Here is an 8,338-nt window from a genome sequence, read left to right as displayed (position 1 = left end):
TTCTTTCTATGGATTCCATCAATGCCTGAGATGTTGATCTGTTCTTTCTGAAACCATATTGACTCTCTGAGAGTATATTAAATCTGTCACAGAATGAACCTATGAAGTCTGCTGTTAAAACGTTTCTCCAATATCTTTGAGAATTGTGGCAGTAATGAGACAGGTCTGTAGTTTGTGAAGTGGTGTTTGCTCCCATTTTTATACAGTGGAATGACCTTTGCTATTTTCATTTATTGGTCTGGAAATGAACCTGTTTGGAATGATACATTAGGCCTACATTATGTGTGTAAATGGCCTAGAAATCCCCCCAATGACTTGTTTGACCAGTGACATGTCAATATCATTATAGTCGGTAGATGTTTTGTTTTGACTGTTTTTGACTATGTCCAAAATGTCAATTTCCTTCAATTCACTCAAGAACATTGAGCAAGGATTTCTATCAACCATTCCCCCCACATGTTCACCACCTGATCCTCGGTCCTGAACCATTCCCCCCCACATGTTCACCACCTGATCCTCGGTCCTGAACCATTCCCCCCCACATGTTCACCACCTGATCCTCGGTCCTGAACCATTCCCCCCCACATGTTCACCACCTGATCCTCGGTCCTGAACCATTCCCCCCCCACATGTTCACCACCTGATCCTCGGTCCTGAACCATTCCCCCCACATGTTCACCACCTGATCCTCGGTCCTGAACCATTCCCCCCACATGTTCACCACCTGATCCTCGGTCCTGAACCATTCCCCCCACATGTTCACCACCTGATCCTCGGTCCTGAACCATTCCCCCCACATGTTCACCACCTGATCCTCGGTCCTGAACCATTCCCCCCCACATGCTCACCACCTGATCCTCGGTCCTGAACCATTCCCCCCCACATGCTCACCACCTGATCCTCGGTCCTGAACCATTCCCCCCCACATGTTCACCACCTGATCCTCGGTCCTGAACCATTCCCCCCCACATGCTCACCACCTGATCCTCGGTCCTGAACCATTCCCCCCCACATGTTCACCACCTGATCCTCGGTCCTGAACCATTCCCCCCCACATGTTCACCACCTGATCCTCGGTCCTGAACCATTCCCCCCCACATGTTCACCACCTCATCCTCGGTCCTGAGTTCTACTGCCTAGATCAGGGCAGGTATACTAGAAAAGGTATACTGTATGTAACTGCATTAATGTTGACTGTTGTTATTGGTGTTTTTTTAGAAGTTGAAGTGAAAGTTGTTATTGGTCCATTAATGATGTAAAGTCCAATGTTGACTTGTCATCTGACAGCAGAGTTCAACACTTCCATTCATACAACACATAATGTTTGTTACCGTATGAAATAGTATGTTTGTTACCTTGTTAAAAATAAATAAAGATTAAGATCCTTGAGTAAAACAAAGTGTTGTCTCCTCCTACATGTGTGTGTGTGTGTGTAGAACAGGACGTTGTCATGGGTTATGCTTTACATTAGATTGTGCATTACATTCACCCACATTATATTTTTTATTTTTGTTTTGTTTTTTGTTTTATTCTGAACAAAAATAGCAGATCTACAAGCTCATAGCGCGCCACGAGCTTGTAGGTCAGGTCTGCTATTTTTGAAAAATCGAAGAACGACTGACATTTTTAGAATCTGATCTCAGGTCAGAATGGGTTCATCAGACCAGTGTGTGTCCAGTGGAAACCTCGTATGAATCTGATCTCAGTTCAGAATGGGTTAAACCACATATGCTTCCATAAATTGGGCTACCCCAGATGTCGGCTCCCTGCTTTCTGACATGGCATGCTCAGAATAGTGATGCTATAAGGGTTCATAAACGGTAAGGAGAGGCTACTCCTAATGCTTTATATAACAATCATAGCACTAATTAGGCCAAGTATTTTAATTATTATTCTAGTCACAACTCGTCTATGATGAGGGAGGCATTCTCAAGAAGCGCTGTGAATGATCATGCTGTAAAATGACTTGGCTTATTAGGGCAACTAATGTAATATTATGCTATTTCATAATTCCTGGACACTCACACTTTTATTATGTTATCTCCAAAATACGAACAAGGAAAACAACCGCACACTGTCTTCAAATGCAGTGACCAACTTTTATTTACAGGGAAATAGCAACGTTTGGGCCTATGCGGCCTTCATCAGGCTATCTCTATGAACACAACGTTTGGGCCTATGCGGCCTTCATCAGGCTATCTCTATGAACACAACGTTTGGGCCTATGCGGCCTTCATCAGGCTATCTCTATGAACACAACGTTTGGGCCTATGCGGCCTTCATCAGGCTATCTTTATGAACACAACGTTTGGGCCTATGCGGCCTTCATCAGGCTATCTTTATGAACACAACGTTTGGGCCTATGCGGCCTTCATCAGGCTATCTTTATGAACACAACGTTTGGGCCTATGCGGCCTTCATCAGGCTATCTCTATGAACACAACGTTTGGGCCTATGCGGCCTTCATCAGGCTATCTTTATGAACACAACGTTTGGGCCTATGCGGCCTTCATCAGGCTATCTCTATGAACACAACGTTTGGGCCTATGCGGCCTTCATCAGGCTATCTTTATGAACACAAATGAGAAAGCATCCTTTTTGTAGGCTGTCTGGCCTAAAGGTAAGCCTATCAGAACAAAGGAAATGACATGACATCACTCAACTTAAGGTGACAGGTACTCATGTGGTTAAATGAGAACTAGAAAGTCATATAAACAACTCAATACACCCGTGCAAAGTAATAAGAAAAAATCATAATAATCCATATTAATCATGACAGTATACAAATGGTAATATTGTTAAATAAAGTATACAAAAATCATGATCAAGAAACATATTGCAGGTTGAAACTTACAAAATCAAATCATCAACAATACAATAAGTAAAAAACTATATGGAGCAAACTGAAGGATAAAAACAAAGATCACAGCATGACATTTAATAAAAGTCCATCATTAAGGTGCCAATGTTTGGAGTGTGAAGATCCAGAATGCTTCACCTCTTTTTAACAGCAAATCATGATCGCCACCTCTGTGTGGCGGATCAACTTGTTCAATGCCGCAGAAGCGTAAATAAGATATGTCATGCTTGTGATCATTGAAATGTCCCGCCACTGGGTAGTCTCTATCATTTCTTCTAATAGAGCTTTTGTGCTCGCTTATCCTTATCTTCAGTTTCCTAGTGGTTTTGCCCACATAGGCTAGACCACAAGGACAGCGCAGCATGTAAATGACGTGAGTGGAAGCGCAAGTAATGACACGGTTAAAAGCTTTGCTTTTCATCTCCAAAATACAAAATGTCTGATCTAGTGGCTGTACATCATGAACAATCCATATTTTTTTTTAGCTCATAGGTTTGCCTAAATGGTGCATTAATGTAACGCTTTTTTATCCAAAGCGCTTTACAGAGATTGTGCATAACACATTCACCCATTATTCACACACAGATTCATACTGTAACTGTACACCGATGGCGGAGGGTTTTCGAGGTATCCATGCAAGGCACCAACCTGCTCATCGGGAGCAGCTAGAGTTTCAGAGGTCTTGCTCAAGGACACTTTGACACTATAGGGCTGTATTTTGCGTGTCTTAAGTACCAGGTCTTATTCCCTAACTTCAGTAAACTAAAGACCTGGAGGCGTGATCAATGCCATTTGGCTATTCTGAGTGGCCAAAGAGCATTGATCACGCCTCCAGTTGCAACGCTCAGTTCACACGGGTGTGATTTTTATATATAGCACAATTCAGACAATTATAGTTCAAAGTGTAGTTCAAAGTAGTATCTAATTTAGATAACATTGTATGTAGACATATAGCTGCTATATGTCTACATACAATGTTATCTAAATTAGATACTACTTTGAAGAATATCTATAATGAAACATATATACTATGTGCTATATTATAGCACGTAGTATATGTTTCATTATAGATATTCTTCTTATAGCTTTAATATGTATAATTCATGATGACTCTTTATGTATATGATGTACCATGTTTTTTGTTCTTGCTTACTGTATAAATTGCTCGATAAATCGATTCATTGAGAGTGTCTAAATGCCTAAATTGTAAAGTGCTTCACAGGAAGAAGAAATATTGCGATTTTGCCACCAAGTTACTTAAATTTAAAGGATATATAATATTTAAAAACAATTTAATATAAACCATGCAAAGTTGAATCATACACTTCAATGCAGCCAGATACTGTTACGTCAGTCAATCTTACTGTCATGAAATGAATGAATAAATAAATAAAGTGTGTGTGTGCGTGTGTGTGTGTGTGTGTGTGTGTGTGTGTGTGTGTGTGTCTGTGTGTGTGTGTGTGTGTGTGTGTGTGTGTGTGTGTGTGTGTGTGTGTGTGTGTGTGTGTGTGTGTGTGTGTGTGTGTGTGTGTGTGTGTGTGTGTGTGACTGTGTGTGTGTGTGTGTGTGTGTGTGTGTGTGTGTGTGTGTGTGTGTGTGTGTGTGTGTGTGTGTGTGTGTGGGGGGCCACTGGGGGTGGGGGGGGGGGGGGGGGCGTGCGTGCGCGTGTATAGCGCGTACTGGGAGCTGTCTGGTGTTCTGAGCAGCGGGGGGGCGGGGGTTTCCTTGAGCTGTGGTGGGATCCATATAGCCTGGGTACCCCCGATGTTGTCCAGCAGGGGGAGGTGTTTTACCAGGCTAGGATCCATACGCATGTGCATGTATTTAAGTCATCAGGACGCCCAACGCCACCTTTTGGCAACACGCCAACAAACACTCAACACGCTGCTGTAGTGTTTGTTACAACAGGCCCGGCCGTTTGTTTTCATAAATAACTCGTAATGTAACATTTAATTGACATGGTCATCGATTAGAGTCGTCAGTGTTTTTACCAGGCTGGTGGAAAACAAAAACATAAACAAAAGCTTCTACAATAAGAAGCTGTGGAAACAGAAGTCTTCACTCTGCAGCCTATCAACCTCAGGTGAGTCAGTGTTTGCAGGTGTTCGCTTATTTAGCTCAGTTGGTTTTCAACCCTTTTCACATAAAGGTTCATCAGCCTATATTTATTCTCCATTTGAGCCACGGAGAATTATAGTCTCTCAGAACTCCAAGAACTATTGGAATATTTTGTTTTCCTTGGATAAGATTGATTGAAGTATCTATCAACAGTTTGCAGAATGGCTATACATAATATTTCACTTGAAAGCACAACTCGATACAAAGACTGTTACTGTGGAGTGGAACGACAAATAAAGCATTACACTTGTTTACATCAGGGTCCACCCTGTTCAATTCACCAGAACATTTATAGACGGTAACAAATACACTTAAGATTTTGTCCACAATTCCATGCTGTATTGATGTTGGTACCATTAGGAGAGATAACAGGCTGTATTGATGTTGGTACCATTAGGAGAGATAACGGGCTGTATTGATGTTGGTACCATTAGGAGAGATAACAGGCTGTATTGATGTTGGTACCATTAGGAGAGATAACAGGCTGTATTGATGTTGGTACCATTAGGAGAGATAACAGGCTGTATTGATGTTGGTACCATTAGGAGAGATAACAGGCTGTATTGATGTTGGTACCATTAGGAGAGATAACAGGTTGTATTGATGTTGGTACCATTAGGAGAGATAACAGGTTGTATTGATGTTGGTACCATTAGGAGAGATAACAGGCTGTATTGATGTTGGTACCATTATGAGAGATAACAGGCTGTATTGATGTTGGTACCATTAGGAGAGATAACAGGCAAACGTTGTTCAAAATGACAATTATTTATTAAGCCCTAATGCAGATATTTAACAATAATGTTACTCTGACGTGTCCATTTGGTTTAATTCTACTATCTCAAGAGTTAAAGATCTGATAAGGGTCCATTTGATTATGGGGACCACCTGGAAGGACCAATGGTGCACTAGCTTAGCTAATCAACTGCTTATCATTAAAGGAATTGATGGAAGTGCTTCTATAACTTAGAAGCATTGATAAAGCAGCAACTAGTTAGTTGGAAGCATTGTTGTTTTGTGTGATGTGATATGAAGCTTTTATTTGCTGGAGTATTTCCAATTTGACATACTGTGTGTGTGTGTGTGTGTGTGTGTGTGTGTGTGTGTGTGTGTGTGTGTGTGTGTGTGGCTATTTGGACATGTGAGCTTGTAGATCTGCTATTTGTATAAATTTCATACAAAACTTAGGCCTACCCCTGGGTCCACAGTTGATATTGCTTATTGTGCAACATTGTGATTTGGATTACTAAAACACACACACACACACACACACACACACACACACACACACACACACACACACACACACACACACACACACACACACACACACACACCTGAGTCAAATGAAATTACTAATTGACATCACCATGCAGCTGGATTGGAAGTGACTGTTAACGTGTGTGGTGTTGCATATATTTCCTGGTGTACAACATATAGACCATGTTTAAGTATAACAACACACCTGAGAACTAAAACGGTTTTAAATGTGTTAATTTATTGACACTATGTGCGGAAGCTAAATGATGTGTGGGTCACTGGCCTGTCTGATCTGCAGTGTTGAAGCTAGATGATGTGTGGGTCACCGGCCTGTCTGATCTGCAGTGTTGAAGCTAGATGATGTGTGGGTCACTGGCCTGTCTGATCTGCAGTGAAGCTAGATGATGTGTGGGTCACTGGCCTGTCTGATCTGCAGTGAAGCTAGATGATGTGTGGGTCACTGGCCTGTCTGATCTGCAGTGAAGCTAAATGATGTGTGGGTCACTGGCCTGTCTGATCTGCAGTGTTGAAGCTAGATGATGTGTGGGTCACTGGCCTGTCTGATCTGCAGTGAAGCTAGATGATGTGTGGGTCACCGGCCTGTCTGATCTGCAGTGTTGAAGCTAGATGATGTGTGGGTCACTGGCCTGTCTGATCTGCAGTGAAGCTAGATGATGTGTGGGTCACCGGCCTGTCTGATCTGCAGTGTTGAAGCTAGATGATGTGTGGGTCACTGGCCTGTCTGATCTGCAGTGTTGAAGCTAGATGATGTGTGGGTCACTGGCCTGTCTGATCTGCAGTGAAGCTAGATGATGTGTGGGTCACTGGCCTGTCTGATCTGCAGTGAAGCTAAATGATGTGTGGGTCACTGGCCTGTCTGATCTGCAGTGTTGAAGCTAGATGATGTGTGGGTCACCGGCCTGTCTGATCTGCAGTGTTGAAGCTAGATGATGTGTGGGTCACTGGCCTGTCTGATCTGCAGTGAAGCTAGATGATGTGTGGGTCACCGGCCTGTCTGATCTGCAGTGTTGAAGCTAGATGATGTGTGGGTCACTGGCCTGTCTGATCTGCAGTGTTGAAGCTAGATGATGTGTGGGTCACTGGCCTGTCTGATCTGCAGTGAAGCTAGATGATGTGTGGGTCACTGGCCTGTCTGATCTGCAGTGAAGCTAGATGATGTGTGGGTCACCGGCCTGTCTGATCTGCAGTGTTGAAGCTAGATGATGTGTGGGTCACTGGCCTGTCTGATCTGCAGTGTTGAAGCTAGATGATGTGTGGGTCACTGGCCTGTCTGATCTGCAGTGTTGATGTTATACTTAAACATTGTCTATACAACATATTATGTTGTACACCAGGAAATATATGCAACACCACACACGTTAACAGTCACTTCCAATCCAGCTGCATGGTGATGTCAATTAGTCATTTCATTTGACTCGTGTGTGTGTTGTGTGTTGTGTGTTGTGTGGTGTGTGTGTGTTAGTAATCCAAATCACAATGTTGCACAATAAGCAATATCAACTGTGGACCCAGGGGGAAGTTTTGTATGAAATGTATACAAATAGCAGATCTACAAGCTCACGTGTCCAAATACCCCCCCCCCCCCCCCCACACACACACACACACACACACACAAAATGTATGTCAAATTGGAAATACTCCAGCAAATAAAAGCTTCATATCACATCACACAAAACAACAATGCTTCCAACGAACTAGTTGCTGCTTTATCAATGCTTCTAACTTATAGAAGCACTACCATCAATTCCTTTAATGATAAGCAGTTGATTAGCTAAGCTAGTTCACCATTGGTCCTTCCAGATGGACCCTTATTAGATCTTTAACTCTTGAGATAGTAGAGTGTGTGTGTGTGTGTGTGTGTGTGTGTGTGTGTGTGTGTGTGTGTGTGTGTGTGTGTGTGTGTGTGTGTGTGTGTGTGTGTGTGTGTGTGTGTGTGTGTGTGTGTGTGTGTGTGTGTGTGTGTGTGTGTGTGTGTGTGTGTGTGTGTGTGTGTGTGTGGAAATAGCATATTGTCAGAGTCATTTAGCTGCATAATGCGATGAATCTAGAGTTGCAATCTACCCTCCATTGACATCCCAT

This window comes from Protomyctophum parallelum (assembly GCF_964188405.1).
Source record: "Protomyctophum parallelum genome assembly, chromosome: 22".
Taxonomy (NCBI): domain Eukaryota; kingdom Metazoa; phylum Chordata; class Actinopteri; order Myctophiformes; family Myctophidae; genus Protomyctophum; species Protomyctophum parallelum.
Note: the sequence above shows the minus strand (reverse complement) of the source record.